This window comes from Arachis ipaensis, chromosome B09, assembly GCF_000816755.2.
Source record: "Arachis ipaensis cultivar K30076 chromosome B09, Araip1.1, whole genome shotgun sequence".
Lineage (NCBI taxonomy): Eukaryota > Viridiplantae > Streptophyta > Magnoliopsida > Fabales > Fabaceae > Arachis > Arachis ipaensis.
Window position 1 is genome coordinate 125,817,911 of NC_029793.2, and position 888 is coordinate 125,818,798.

Consider the following 888-nt stretch of genomic DNA (forward strand, 5'->3'; position numbering starts at 1 on the left):
AAATTTCTCATTTCTCTATCTTTTTTTAAAGACAATTGGTATTCACAAAATTATTGAGATCAATTCTACAGTTAAAAATTTGTGTGTACGTATATGAGCGATAAGGTTATGAACACTATCGAACTACAAAAATTTTCCAACTCAATTGACGTATTTATTCAAATCAAAGTCAATTAGTTTTTAAAAAATTTTAATTATAAGTCAATTATTAAAAGACGAATTAGAGATATATAGCATAATAACTCCCTTATCTAGTATAATCAATTATTTAAAATTTCTCTATCTTTTTTTAAAGACAATTGGTATTCACAAAATTATTGAGATCAATTCTACAGTTAAAAATTTGTGTGTACGTATATGAGCGATAAGGTTATGAACACTATCGAACTACAAAAATTTTCCACTGCTATACTCAATTGAAATGGTTTAATTTGATAAAAATGTGAGTTTTCTGTCACTTTTAAATAATATTAAATTTATATTATTGATATTTTAAATGTGTTTATTTATCCTTTTTAATTGTTATTTGATTTTTGTTTATCAATTTTAGAAAAAAAAGATACATACCTCATTAAGAGGACTCTTGTGTTTCGATTCATGAATTTGCTAAGAGAAGAAATAGCTTATCCAATCACATATTTTGGTGTTCAGCATAACGTGAGTAACTTCAAGACTACACGTCATGAGTATATGGTGAATTTAAATCAACATATCAATGTGCATAGACTTTGGAATCGTCAAGTTTCCCACAATATGAATTTTTTGGTTGCCTACGGTATCCCCTAACCCGACAGATCAAAGACTAATCCGTCGTGGATCTAAGTTCCATTTAAAGGTCTGTCGCTGGCCAATGAGTTGCTGTATGCACAAGGCGGGTCCCACAATATG